This window comes from Tupaia chinensis, unplaced genomic scaffold, assembly GCF_000334495.1.
Source record: "Tupaia chinensis unplaced genomic scaffold, TupChi_1.0 Scaffold000539_1, whole genome shotgun sequence".
Taxonomy (NCBI): domain Eukaryota; kingdom Metazoa; phylum Chordata; class Mammalia; order Scandentia; family Tupaiidae; genus Tupaia; species Tupaia belangeri.
This window is the reverse complement of record NW_006160052.1, coordinates 4,273,827-4,289,085: the sequence shown is the minus strand read 5'-3', so window position 1 is coordinate 4,289,085 and position 15,259 is coordinate 4,273,827. Positions and strand designations below refer to the sequence as shown.

The 15,259-nt window shown below is 37.2% G+C and overlaps 1 pseudogene; it reads left to right on the top strand.

The window, feature by feature from the left end:
• Positions 1-15,259, top strand: part of LOC114009452 (platelet-activating factor acetylhydrolase IB subunit alpha-like) — a 57,771-nt pseudogene that overhangs the window by 4,783 nt on the left and 37,729 nt on the right.

Below are 15,259 nucleotides of genomic sequence, written 5' to 3'. Positions count from 1 at the left end.
GGGAAAGAAGAGTTGAAAATATCCTTATTTGCAGATGACACAATGGTATACTTAGAAGACCCAAAGGATTCCATGAAAAACCTTCATGAAGTAATAAATGAATAAAGTAAATTGGCAGGATGCAAAATCAGCATTCAAAAATCAATAGCACTTTTATATATGAATAAGAAGCTGACTGAGGTAGAACTGAAGAAAACAATCCCTTTTACCATATCCATAAAATGTATAAGATACCTAGGGATAAACCTAACCAAGGAAGTCAAAGACCTTTACAAGGAAAACTATGAAAATCTTTTAAAAAGACATTTAAAAGGACACAAAAAATTGGAAGGACACTCCATATTCCTGGAGTGGAAGAATTAATATAATCAAAATGCCAATTCTACCCAAGTTAATCAACATATTTAATGCAATTCCAATCAAATTATCAGAGACAATTTCACAGATTTAGAAATGACAATCATAGAATTTGTCTGGAATCATAAAATATCCTGTTTTGCCAGAGCAATCTTGCCCAAGAAGAGTGGAGTGGGCGGCAGCTCACTCCCTGACCCCAAAATATACTATAAAGCTGTGATAATCAAAAACAGCATGGTATTGGCACAAAAAACAGGTAGACCAATGGAACAGAATGGAGGACTAAACCCTGAAACATACAGCCTTTTGACAAAGGATACCAATCAATCCAATAGGAAAAAGAAAACCTATTTAGCAAATGGCGTTGGAGAAACTGGGTATCCACCATTTTTCTGGGGGTCTAGAAAGATGAAACTGGACCCCCATTTTTCACCATTAACAAAAATCAACTCAAAATGGATTAGAGATGTAAACCTAAGACCTCAAACAATAAAACTACTGGTGGAAAACACTGGGTAAACTCTGGAAGACATTGGAGCAGGCAGACTTTTTAAATAGACCCCCAAAACATAGGCAATAATCCCCAAAATAGAAAAGTGGGAATATATCAGATTAAGAGGTTTCTGCACAGCAAAAGACAGCCATTAGTGTGAATCGACAACCCTCAGAATGGGAGAATATTTTTGTAAACTATGCTTCATATAAGAGCCTGATAACCAGAATACACAGGGAACTCAAGCGGCAACCAGAATACACAGGGAACTCAAGCGGCTTACCTGAAAAAAAAAATGATTAACCTAATTAAAAGATGGGAAAATGAGCTGAACAAAAAAAACTCTCTAAGGAAGACATAGGATCAGCCAAAAAGAATAGAAAAAATGCCCAATATCCCTCATCATAAGGGAGATGCAGATTAAAACCACATGACCTTGCATTTTTGTTGATAAACTATATATTTATCTTTCTGTCCTACAGCCCCTGTTTTCCCATTCTTTCTGCCACTTCCCATCAGGTGTTGACACTGGCAGCAGTCCAGCAACACCTCCCCTCACCTCCAAATTAGTGAATCTGGCTCTGATCCTCCACCTCTCAGTGCACTTTTTAATCTGCATTATGTTTTAGCAATCAAACTGCTGGATACCACTATGACAGTGATATGCATGTTTGGAGCAGGGACTACTTTAGATATGGCAGTTAGGGAAAACCTCACTTAGCTGAGACTTCCTTGCTTTGTAATTGTTAGCATGTTATAAGCCTTAACATCTTTCTCATTAATAAGTGAGTAGCAATGATTGCATTGTTTCGTCTTGGATTATTTTGGGGAATCATTGTCTTAGAGGATATCAAACTAGAGGAATAATGTTCTATTTTGTATTTCAATAATAAGATACTAAGTGTGAAAGTACTTCATAAATGGTAAGAAATCTGCTTCATCTCTTTTAGACAAAGGAGTAATAGTGGTGCCTTCGTGCAGAAATGTGCAAGTGGTCGGACAACTGTAACTCTACATAGTGTATTGGTTCATTATGTGAATTTTAGAATTAGACTGTCAGAGTTTGAATCTCCATTAGCCATTTACTAGCTCTGGTGTCTTGTACAAGTGTTAAATTCTCTGAGGAGCAAAATGATGATAGTGACAGTACCAACCCAGAGAACTGTTTGAGGTTTTGTATATAACGTGTTTAGCACACTGCCCGGCATACAGTAAATATTCAATAAATGCTAGATTTTATTATTATGATGGATCTTGCTGTGCTTCCAAATATGAATATTATCTTATAGTAGCTTAGTTTCTTTTCTAGTACTGAAATCTTTGCTTTTAAAACTTCAAAAAGATGAAGTCAATTGGAAACATTTTGAGTTCTGCTCTTAATGCAGGGTAATTTCATGATAAACCTCACATTACTCTGAACCTTAGATTTCTTGTTTATCTAGGATATGTGTAAAAATTAGTGACAAAGCTTAACTTAGTGCCCTGGAAAATAAAGGTCTGATAACGTGTCATGGGAAGCATTGTTAATAATCTTTTGCCAAACATTTTGAGTTCTTTGAAGGGCGATACTAACTAGATGAACATTAGTCGATGTTAGAATTTTTCCTGTTCATCCCAAAATGAAGCTGAACAGAACAAAAAATAGAAGATAATTTACTTATTTGGGATAAGCCTAATGCTATTATCACACAATGAAAGATCTGTGTAAAAATCAGTGGCCATGCACAAATGTGCAGTCATGAGGTTAAAAAGTCTGTGATTAGAAGTTCCCCCTTTCTACAAAGATTTACAGTGTTAAGTACAAAGATACACTTGAACTTGCAAGTCCACTTACAAACTATTACATAAGTAAAGAATTTTTATAAACTTACTTTATTATTATATTCAGTCTTCATAAAGTTACATTTCATAAAAATGATGAAAAAACATAATATATGAGAAAATGATAGAATTAAAAAGCTGTACATGTTATATATTAAAAGCATTATATTACAATTAATATAGAGAATCAGTGAAGGATTTTTTTTCTTAACGTGCTCACATTCTCCTTTTCCTAAAATTAGACATGAGAAGGTTGATTGATTTTTATCCCAAGTTGATGGAAACTTTGTTTCATTAATTCTCTTCATTTGTAGGAGTCTTTGTGCTAGGTGACCTGAAGAGATGTTTACTTCTTGTTTTTACCCTAGCTTCCTAAAACACGAAGAAAGGAGTCCTTTGATAGCATAATAACTTTAGCTCTCTTGTTTTCTCAGTATGAAAAGCAGTTTCTTGTACCCTATAGTAGCTTAGTTACCTAAGGACTGATTACTGGGTTGAAAAATCATGCCAAATGATTTGGCAAATCTAGGTTCCTTTATTTAGGGTGATGGCATCACATCAAAACAGAATTTAATAAAAGCATTTTTTGAATAGTGGATTAAATGCAGACAGATCTTTGTAGCTCTAGTTGAATCCAAGATCAGAGTTTAGAGTATTTAGGTCACTGCTCTTCAAGGTCTGGGTTGGGGCAGGAGTGGATGTAGAGATACTCCAGAAGATATGCAAGATAATTTACAGGGAGAGGAAGATTTTCTAATAATTATGCAGTCAAGTTGTCAGAAGATTGTTAGTTTTGTACATTTTCTATTTTACTCTGAGAATAGAGTGGGCATTTTTCTGTTAGTTTATTTCTATTGTTTTTCAGCATACTATAGCTCATGTGTGCTCAGCCAGTTACATATAAAGGGATTTTTGAAAAGAAATTAGATTAAATATAGTGCCAGTAATGCCAGCACAAAAAAAGGAACAAGACAATAGAGAAGCTGATGGTTTGTATTTCAGTATGAATTATTTTAAAAAAAATTATTTTAGCATTAATGGTACAAAGAAATGTGGTGTCGAAGATATTTTGTAGTTTTATCAACTGTACTAGGGAGAAATGTTCACCTGTTGAATATCCATTTTGTAAGCCAAATAATAATGTGATTGAATGTATAAAAGAAAATGAAATTAAAAAAAATATTTTAGGGCCAGGAGGTGGCATGGTGGTTAAAGACACTGAACTTTCACCTGGCCGACTGTGGTTCGAGTCCCGGACCTGGTGACTTACTTTCTCACTTTCTCCCCCTCTCTCTTTGTCACACACACTCTGCCCCTCTCTGCTCTTATTAAACTAAATAAATAAAGATAAAGAAAATAATTATTTTAACAAATCATTTAATGTTACCTTTTTTCCACTTAATCATTGTATGTCTTTAAAGTCTGTAATATGGTTCCTCAAAGCATGCTTGCAATGCTTGTCAATCCATTGAAAGATATTGCCATATTTATTATTTTCAACAATGAATTTTACATTAGTATGTCTGTTAATTTTTTTTCCCCCTGAGCCCTTCCCTCTACTGACTACTATCCACTTGCTCCTGTGCAGTATCTGGTATCTACACTTGCCCTCCCTACTCTTAGGTCATCAAGCCTTCTAATTTCTGCTGTAGAGTGAAGACATTTGGTATATATTTAGCAGGGATATACAATGTTTGACTTTCACAGTCTAGCTTACATTGTTTAGCATGAAATGTTCTTTATTCATTCACTTTGTATTTAATAGCAGGGTCTCATTATTTCTTATGGCGGAGTACATATACATAGAGTACATATGCCATGATTTTTTCAACCCAGTAATCAGTCCTTGGGCACTTACGTTGATTCCATATCTTAGCATGTTTTTATGTATGTGTTTTATGTTTGTTTTTTAATGGTTCTTTTCAGTCGACTTCAAGCCTTATCTCATTGTGGCCACAAAAGATGCTGGAGATAGTTTCTGTGCTTTCAGATTTGTAAAGGCTTGCTTTATGCCCTATCATCTGGTTGTGGAGATGAGAAAAACGTGTAATTTTTGTGCTTGTTTGGTGAAACATGCTTAAATGTTTGTCAGCCCTGTTTGGTTTATGGTTTCATTTAGTTCCTGTGTCTCTTCATTTTTTGTCTAGAAGATAATCTGTCCAGAAGTGACAATGTGGTGTTGAAATCTCCAACCATTGGCGTATTTCAGTCTTTAACATATTTGGGTGTGTCAATGTTGTGTTATATTTTATAATGGTTATATCTTCTTGATTAATTAATCCTTTTAATACTATATAGCTTCTTTCTTTGTCTCATTTTACATTTTGGTCTTGAAGTCCATTTTGTCTGACATTGGTATCATGATTCCACCTTTATTTTGGTTTCTATTTGCAGGAAATTACTTTTTTTAGTCCTTCACTTTCCTTATGTATTTTCTCATCAGTGAGGTGTGTTTCTCTTTCTTTTTTTTTTTTTTTTTTGGAGAGGTTTTTGCCATAAAGCGCGGGCGCTCGCCTTGCCATAGAGCGCGTGCGCTCGCCAAACAAACAGAGAGAGACAGAGAGATAGAAAGCGAGAAATCACCCCCCAGAGGGGATGGCCACGCCGCAATCACTTCTCCTCCATTCTCCTCCCGGGATCTTGGGCATGCATGCACACGTACTCAGAGTGAGTTTAAGCCACTGAGTCTGGGACACGAACTGCGCTCGACTACGTGGGAGTCCAGCGACATAGCCATTACGTTAACTGCTGGTCCCAGTGAGGTGTGTTTCTTGTAAGTATAATATAGAAGGTTTTCGTTTCTGCTTCTGTTCTTGTTTTTAAATCCATTCTGCCAATCTGTGTCTTTCAATTTGAGAACACAATCCATTAACATTCATTAATATTATTGGTATTTGTAGACTTATCCTGCCATTTTTAAAGTCATTTTCTTAATTATTTTGTGTTCCTTTATTTCTATTGATCTCCCTTTTGTTTTCCTGATATAATATTCCCTGGAGCCCTTTTTGAAGTGCTGGCTCTGGTCTATTGTTGGTAAATTCTTTCAGGTTTTGTTTATCTTGGAATGATTTTATTTCTCCTTCCCATTTGAAAGGTAATCTTTCTGAGTATATTATTCTTGGTGGAAATTTTATTTTCTTTCAGGATTTTTAATAAGTTTTCCAATTCTTTTCTTGCCTGTACCGTTTCAGTTGAAAGGTTTGAGATTAGTCTGATGGGTTAACTTTTGTAAGTGACTTTTGATGTTTCTCTCTTAGCATCTAGAAAACATTGTCTTTGTCTTTGATTTTTACTAATTTGACTATGATGTGCCTTGTAGAAGTCTTCTTATGATACTTCTGTTTGGAGTTCTTTGTATTTCCTTAATCTGAATGTCTTCATGTTTCTCTAGATTTGGAAATTTTTCATGTAGTGTTTTGTGAAAGAGCTTTTCTGTGCCTTTACACATCTCTTCACCTTCTGGAATACCCATTTTGTGGATATTCAGCCTTTTCATGGTGTCTAATGCATATATGTCATCCTCATTTTGGGGGGATTATTTTTTCTTTCTTTTTGGCAGCTTGGACTAAATCAGAGGTTTTGTCTTCAAGGTCAGAGATGATTTCTTCTGCATGATCTAATCTGCTGTTAATACTTTAGAGGGAAGTTATTTTTAATTGGTTTATTTTTTGGTATTATTTATTATTATTTATACATTCAATCATTATACATCATTTAGTTTGTAAAGAGATTTTACCCAACATGATATACTCCACACAGTAGATGAGTTGAGACTGTTATACACAACATCACCAACAGGCAACAAACCATGTCTTACGTATTCTTCATCTTAAGTTCTATTTAATTCTTTTTTAGGGTTTCTTCAAGAATGAAGAATGCTTCATTCTTGACATTAAATGATTTTCTCATATCCTGCAATCAATGATCTCTTCTCTTATGCAGCTTACTCAGTTTTCTTTTTTTTTTTTTTTTCCTTTTTGACAGGTTTTTGCTTTAGGGCATGCGCTTGCCAGAAAGACAGAGAGCGACAGAGAGACAGAAGGCAAGAAATCAACTCCCAGGGGGGATGGCCACACCACAATCCCTTCTCCTCCATTCTCCTCTCGGGATCTTGGGCATGCATGTACACATGCCCTGCGTGAGTTTAAGCTACTGGGTCCAGGACTTGAACCGCAGTCGACTACATGGGAGTCCAGTGACATAGCCATTACACTAACTGCAGGCCCCTTACTCAGTTTTATTATGGTAAATAGTCTTAGTTCTCTTTCGACATTTCTGAATTTGGGTCAAGTATTGGTGAAGAGTTACTGTGTTCCTTTGGCACAGAGCTGTTTCCCTGTTTTCTCATATTTCTTGTGTCTCTGTATTGCTTTTTAGGCATCTGGTGAAGTACTCACTTATTCTTAATTTTTTGAGTAGGTTCTGGAGTGCCAGGCAGGGAAAAACTGCCCTAAGTCCCAGGTATGTCTCTGGCAAGTAGTTTTGGAGGTGCCAGTGACCAGCTGCATCTTCCAGATCAGACCAGAGTTTGTTTAAGCTGTACATTATACTGTCTGTGGAGGTTTAGAGGAGCTGTGTTGTAGGTAGTGTTAGTTGGATAGAATAACCATTTCCCTGGACTCGAGACTGGTTGGAGGAAAGTGCAGGCCTGTTCTCCCTGCCAGACATGGGGTAGTGCTCAAATTTCTCAGTCTCTGTTAGAGTTGGGGTGTTCTCTTTTGAGTTCTCTGCTCCCTTCAAGCTGTGGAAACTTGATTGTAGACAGAGTTCCACCTACTCACTACTTGCAGTGTGGTGTAGCTCTCTTGCTAGCTTGGAGTTGGGATGAGGTGGGAGGTCTACCTTTTTTTTTTTTTTTTTCCCTGAAGCTGCTTGCTCTTGCGCTTCCCTTTAATGTGTGTTAGCTCTATGCCAGTTTCCATGTTCTTCTGTATGTGGGATTGATGGCTCCCCCAGTGGTAGTTTGGAGTTTGGAGTTTTGGAGGGGAGTTTCTCTTATTTTTCTCCTCTGGAGGGGGGATTGGAGAGGAAGAGGTCCTCCAGAGCATCATGTGGTTGGCTTCAGGTGGTTGGCTCCATTCTAGTTTTGCAAAGTAGAACTATGAAAACTAGAAGTTCTGCCAACTCTTTCTGCTCCCTGAAGGTTCTGCTTGATTCCTTTTAGTGGGGTTTGCTCTCCAGTGGTTGCAGGGCAGGTACCTGCAGTCTGCAGAAGCAGCAGTGGTTGGCCCTCCACTCAGTCAGCATCGATGTTCCCTTGATTTAATTAATCCAATGTTTCTGATCCTGATGTAGCGGGGTGGGGTTGAGGAAGGCTGGGCTGGGGGAGATGAGGGGTGAATGGAGGAGGCAGAGCATGAGGTAGTAGCTGCAGCTGCTGGTGCTGACATGTGTTTTCCAGTGGGGGCTGATGAGCACATAGGTGAGTGGTGTAGGTGAGGCTTGCAAGTGTACAGGGGGTGACCAGTAAGAATTCTTTGTCAGGCACATGATGTTAGAAAAATCTAAGAGGAAGCTGATGAAAATGTCTAAAGAATATTTGAAATTTGAATTTATATATGTTATTGTTTTCTTAAATTTTACCAGAGGGACATGGCTTACTTAAGAATGACAAAGAGAGGGAAAACGAGAAAGAATTCCCCCCTGGGGAATGGTCATACTGTAATCCCTTCTCCATATTTCTCTCTTTTTGAGATTTTGGGCATGTATGCACACATGCCTGGCCAATTTTTTAAGCCACCGGACCCAGGATGTGAACTACCCAGTTGACCATGTGGGATTCAGCCAGTTTACACCAAGTACTGGCCCTATATGCTGTTTCTAATAATGAGTCTTCTGAAAGTTTATATTATGCCAAACATTATTAATATTAATACTGTTTTTAAAATTGAACCAAAAATGTTATTTGAACAATTATTAAAATAAGCCAAAAAAATCTAAAAATAGTGGTTAATATTTAATTTTTATCCAGTTAATTTAAAATTTCTATTTTTACTTGTTTATAATATCAATATAAATGAAATATTAACACAGTAGAGCATATGTAATATGTATGTGTGTAAATGCTTGTATGTGTGTGTATGTATGTGTATATACATACATCAAATATAAAAAATGGTTTACAAGTAAATAACATCCTTTTTTTTTTTTCAATAGTAAGGTGCGAGAACTGTGTGTAGGTACCAGCAGGTATGGTTTGAAATTAGAATTGTTGAGCAACTTAGAAGGAGCTGTCTTTCTTCCTTCTTCATGGTCTCTTCCCCTTGTGATTATAGGAGGATATACACCAGAGTCTCAGCTTTCTGCTTTCTCCTTACAGTTTTAATCTATACTTTTGGGGGCCTACAGGGGGCGTGGTGGTTAGGGGCACCGAACTTCCACATGGCCAACGGTGGTTCAAGTCCTAGACCTAGTAGCTTGCTCTCTCACTTTCCCTCTCTCCCTCTCTTGTTCTCACTCTGTCCCTCTCTGGTCAAATGAAAAATAAGTAAATAAAAAAATAAAGATAAATAAAATAATTATTTTAAAAAAATCTATACTTATGACTTAAACTGTCATGCATAGGTAGGTCCTGCTTGTATGGGGTTTGTAGTTTTTATATTCTTTTTCTTAATTTTTAATCAAGAGGCAGTCTCAAAGGAAAGAATACAAAAATAATAATAAAAATTATATACAGAAATGTATATGAAGGGCCAACTGGTGGTGTGCTGATTAAGGCACCTGCATCCCACATAGCCCACTGTGTGGTTCAAGTCCTCGGCTTGGCAGCTTGGAAAACATGCCAGATATGTGTGTGTGCATGCCTAAAATCCCAAAAGGAGGGAGAAATGGAAGAGAAGAGATTGTGGCGTGGCCATTTCCTATGAAGAAGGTGTTTTCTCACTTTTGCCTCTCTCTGTCTCCCTTCAGTGAGCTTACACACCCTCTGGTAAAGAGAAAACAAAAAAGTTTATATGGAATGGCACAAGACCCAAAATAACCAACATAATACCCAAGAAGAGAAAAAAAAGTCAGAAGACTGGCAACCCAAACTTTAAGAATTACCATGAAGTGAATAGTAATCGAGATAATGTGATATTGGTGCCAGAATAGATAAATAGACCAGTAGGACAGGATAGAGATCTTAAGGGCAATTCAGTGGAGAAAGGACAGTCTTTTCAACATGAGGTGCTGGAACAAGTAGACATCTATATACAAAAAAGGCCTGGAAATATACTCTATACCTTTCATAAAAATGAACTCAAAATGTATTACAGACCTAAGTATAAATTGTTAAACTGCAAGATTTCTAGAAGATAACATAGGAAAAATATGTAGATGACATAGAGTTTGGTGATGAGTTTGTAGATATAACAACAAAAACATGACAGTTTGACGTGAAATAATGACAGTTTGATGCTTTTATGAATTTTTTTTGTAATTCCAATAAACTTTTTTTTTTTTAGAGAGATTTTTTTTTCTCTAGGGTGTGTGCACTTGCCAGAGAGACAGAAAGCAAGAAATCACCCCCCAGAAAGGGACAGCCGTACCATAATCTCTTCTCCATTCTCCTCTTGGGATCTTGGACATGCACGCACATGCATCTGGCATGAGATTTAAGCCACCAGGTCTGGAACTTGGTCTGTGGTAGGCTATGTGGAAGTCCAGCAATATAACCATTACGCCATTTGCTGGTCCCCCCTCAATAGACTTTTTGGATTACCAATCTATTAATAAAGGAGAGATGGAATAGAAATAATATTTTACTTCTGTCATAAGGATTTAGGCATTTTTTTAATCCAATGGAAGTCTTACTTTTTGTTTTGTTTTGTTTTGTTTGAGAGATTTTTGCTATAGAGCATGAGCACTCACCAGAGAGATGGAGCATTGGAAATCAACCCCCAGGGGCGGATGGTCACTCTGCAATCGCTTCTCCTCTACTCTCCTCTCTGGATGTTAGGCGTGCATGCACACATGCCAAGGAAGAGTTTTAAGCCACCGGGTCTGGGACTTGAACCATGGTTGATTACATGGTAGTCCAGCTAAGTAACATTACACCATTTGCTGGTCCCAGAAGTCTTATTTCAGCTGTCAATTTCCATTTGTCTTGAACATATTTTTCCCAGAATTAACCATGTTTTTCAATTCATTTTGTAAAAATGTATCCTTGCATAGATGGCTCTTACTTCTCATTTAATTTTTCCCTTTCCAGTATGTTAGAGTGATACTTTATGTTGGAAGGGAAGAGAATACTTATTACTCTGTTCACTTAAGGCAAGGAGGTCATGGTAAACCTGTCAAAGGTTGAGCTTTTACACACACCCTAAGGAGCAGTTTCCACGTTTGTGCTGTGGCTACCACTCCATTCTCCTCAGAGAGGGCATAAAGCTGAAGAACTGACCATGTCCTGAGACTACAGTCTCCTTTCAAATGGGCCTGGCCAAAAGAAGAGTATGTATTGAGCAGGAACTAGTGCAGTAAGCTAATGCTAACGAGCGTGACTTCTTTTTACAGTAGCTTCCAGATTATGCTCTCTTAGGAGGAAAAGGCTCCAAACTAACATCCTTGTGTCTTTGAATAATATGACTCTCTTTATAATCTTTAGGAGATGTTTGAATATGATGCAAACTTATTTGCTAGTATCTGATTAGTGGAAAATGAGTTGATCTGCCTTCCTTAAGGAATTTTTATTTATCCTCTTATCCCCTCATATAATTGATTCTAGGCCTGTATTTCTTTATCCTTCTTAGAAGTGGATTCATATAACCAAACATTTTCATGGGACATTACATAACCAAACATTCTCCTAGACAGCAGTGTTATTTATTACTTTTATTTCTTCTAACGCAGTTGTTCTACCTGTGATAAGGCTGCAAGTTATTTTTCATAAGTTGATAATACCCAACCCAATGTATGGGAAATTTTTCTCTATATCATTTTTAAGCTCTTTGTAGAAGAAGAGACTAGAAGAGAACAGGGCCCACATTGGTTATGCAGCCACAACCCATTTTGGAGTTTTAGGTGAGTTTTCAATGCTGTCGCTTTTGTTCTTGAGAAAAATGTGTCTCTGATGAAGAAGCAGCAGTAAAAAGACAACTCCATATAGCACAATAGCTTCCTGTTTAACATTAGTATTCCATTCTTGAAGTTGTCTCAGCTTCAGCTGTGAAATAATCCATTGTACTCTGTGCTAGTTGGTAATGACTCTTTTTTGCTTTCTTTTTTTTGCCTAGCTGAAGTCATCATTTCTGCATTTAGCACTCTAGGCAAGAATTCCAGGAATTTCATAAAAGCTAACCAAATAAAAATATTTTTCCAAATAACCTAATGTTTATAGCTAGAAGACTTATTAGAAATCAAGGCCAACCCTGCCACCTTACGGGAAAATAAACTGAGGCTACTTGTTCAAGGCCACATAGTCACCTAGTTTGGACTGAAATCCAGACTTTGTGAGTTCATTGTTCTTCCTGCTACATCGCATGTTTTCAGGTTTGTTTTCTTGAAATGAAATAAGGTATTCTCCTCTTGAAAATATATATATAATTAAATACTTTATTCATATATGCACTACAACATTTTTATTGAAGAGCTACTCTGTCAAAAGCAGAGGCAGGCACTTGAAATATGAAGGCCAAAGATCAGACAAGGATATAGCAAAAGAAAACCAATATTCCTGATAAATACAGATGCAGAAATTCTCAACAAGATATTTAAAAATTGTATCCAGTGACACATTAGAAAGATTATACACCACTACAAGGTAGGTTTTATTCTAGGGATGTAAGGGTGGTTCAGCATATGCAAAATATAATATTAAAAGGAAAGATAAAAGGCATACTATAATATCAATCAATGCAGGAAAGGCATTTGATAAAATACAATATCCCTCCATGATTAAGACATTCAGCAAAATTGGCATAGAAGGGACATCTTTCAACACAATAAAAACCATGTATGAAAAACTCATAGCTAACATCATACCAAATGAACCCATAGCTAACATCCACTGAAAACTAGAATAAGACAAGGCTTCCCACTTTCTCCACTCCTTTTTATTATAGTACTGAAAGCCTAGCCAATGCAGTCAGAGAACAGAATAAAAAGGCATTCAGGTAGGGAAGAAAAACTGAAATTATCTCTATTTGCAGATGATATGATTATATACATAGGAAATTTTTAAAAATCCATAAAATAAAAACCTGGGTATGCTAAATGAATACAGTAAAAGTGGCAGGTTATAGAATCATCATACAAAACATTTCTATACACCAGCAATGAACAGACTGAAGTAGAATTTTAAAAAGCAATCCCATTTATAATAGTCACAAAAGAAAAAAATATATACCTAGGAATAAACTTAACCAAAGACGTGAAAGACCTCTACAAGAAAACTATGAAAAACTAAAGAAAGAAAAAAAAAATTGAAAATGATGCAAAAAAGTGTAAAGACATCCCATGTTTTCAGATTTGAAGACTCAAAATATCAATTCTCCCCAAATTAATTTACAAATTTAATACAATCTTGATCAAATTACCAGAGATACTCTCTGTTTTTTTTTTTTTTTTTCTTTTTGGAGAGGTTTTTGCTATAGGACACATGTGCTCACCAGAAAGACAGAGAGAAAGAGAGACAGGAAGACAGAAATCATTCCCCAGGGGGGATGGCCACACTGCAATCCCTCCTTCATTCTCTTCTCAGGATCTTGGGCACACACGCACTTGTGCCCAGCGTGAGTTTAAGCCACTGTGTCCAGGACTTGAACTGCAGTTGACTACATGGGAGTCCAGTGACATATAGCCATTAGGCCAACTGTTGGTCCCAAAGTTCTCCAAAGAAATAGAAAAAAAATCATACAATTTGTCTGGAATTATAAAAGGCCCTGTATCACCAAAGCAATACTGTGCAAAAGAATAAAATAGGAGACATTGTAATAATATATTACAAAGCTGTGATAATCGAAATAGCATGGTACTGGCACAAAAACAGGCATGTAGACCAGTGGAAAAGAATAGATAATCCATAAATAACCCCCAAAGCATACAGCCAACTGATTTTTGACAGAGGGCATAAGATAATTCAGCAGGAAAAGAAAAATCTCTTCAGCAAATAATGCTGAAAAAATTGGATATAACCTCCAGAAAGATGAAACTGGACCCCTTTCTCTCTCTTTTTTTTTTCTTGCCAGACAGAAAGAGAAAGACAGAGAGACAGAAAGCGAGAAATCACTCCCCAGCGGGGATGGCCATGCCGCAGTCCCTTCTCTTCCATTTTCCTCTAGGGGTCTTGGGCATGCATGCACATGCGCCCGGCGTGAGTTTAAACCACCAGGTCTGGGACTTGAACCGCGGTCGACTACATAGGAGTCCAACGACATAGCCATTACCCTAACTGTTGGTCCCTGGACCCCTTTCTCTTACAATGAACAAAAATAAATTCAAAGTGGATTAAAGATCAAAACATAAAACCTCAAACTATAAAACTACTATTGGAGATCATAGTGGAAAACTCTTGGAGACATCAGAGTAGGCAAAGACTTCTTAAATAAGACCCCTGAAGCATAGGCAGTAATCCCGAAAACAGACAAGTGGAATTACATCAGGTTAGAAAGCTTTTTCAGAGCAAAAGAAATGATAGAAGAGACAATCCTCAGGGTGAGAAAGTTTATTTACAAACTATGTCTCATTTAAGGGACTGATAATCAGAAAATGCAGGGAACTCAAGCAGATTACCTGCAGAAAATAATCAATCCCATTAAAAGATGGCAAATGAACTAAATAGCTGACTGTCCAAGAAAGACATACAAATAGCCAAAAAGCATATGAAAAAATTCTTAATGTCCCTTATCATAAGGGAGATTAAAATTAAAACCACAATGAAATGCCACCCAACCCCAGTCAGAATGACTAAGATAAACAGGTAAAAAATGATATGTGCTAGAGAGGCTACGGCGAACAGGGAACCCTGTTGGTAGGAGTGTAAATTAGTATAACCACTGTGGAGAACAATATGGAGTTTCCTCAAAGATCTACAGATTGAACTACCATGTGATTAAGCAGTTCCACTCCTGGCTATCTCCCCAAAAGATAGGAATATACTCAGTTGGAAAAACACTTGCACATCCATGTTTTCTGCAGCATTAATCATAATTGCTAAAACATGGAACCAACCCAAATGTCCATGAACAGATGAATGGTACATATACACTGTGGAATACTACTCAGCCATAAAAAAGAGACCCTGACTGTTGATAGAAAGTGGACGAATATGGAAAATTTACTGTTAAGCAAAGCAACCCAGACTATGAAAGAGAGACATTGTTGTCCCCCACTTTTTTTTTTTTTTTGAGAGATTTTTGCTATAGGGCACATGCACTCACCAGAAAGACAGAGAGAAACAGAGAGTCAGAAAGCGAGAAATCACTCCCCCAGGGGGGATGGCCATGCCACAATCACTTCTTCTCTATTCTCCTCTCAGGATCTTGGACATGCATGCACATGTGCCCAGCGTGAGTTTAAGCCACCAGGTCCAGGCTCAAACCGCAGTCGACTACACGGGAGTCCAGCGATGTAGCCATTACACCAACTGCTGGTCTGTGTCCCCCACTTAAT